Source organism: Nematolebias whitei, chromosome 9, assembly GCF_014905685.2.
Source record: "Nematolebias whitei isolate Nwh7 chromosome 9, NemWhi1, whole genome shotgun sequence".
Taxonomy (NCBI): domain Eukaryota; kingdom Metazoa; phylum Chordata; class Actinopteri; order Cyprinodontiformes; family Rivulidae; genus Nematolebias; species Nematolebias whitei.
In genome coordinates, this window is record NC_056506.1 from 51,248,119 (window position 1) to 51,248,341 (window position 223).

The following is a 223-nucleotide window of genomic DNA, read 5'->3' on the forward strand; positions in this document are numbered from 1 at the left end:
TGTTGAACTGGACTCTGTTGATCTGGACCCTGTTGACCTGGACTCTGTTGACCTGGACTGTGTTGATCTGGACTCTGTTGACCTGGACCCTGTTGATCTGGACTCTGTTGACCTGGACCCTGTTGATCTGGACTCTGGTTTTTCTGGACTCTGGTTGACCTGGACTGTGTTGATCCGGACTCTGTTGACCTGGACCCTGTTGAACTGGACTCTGTTGACCTGG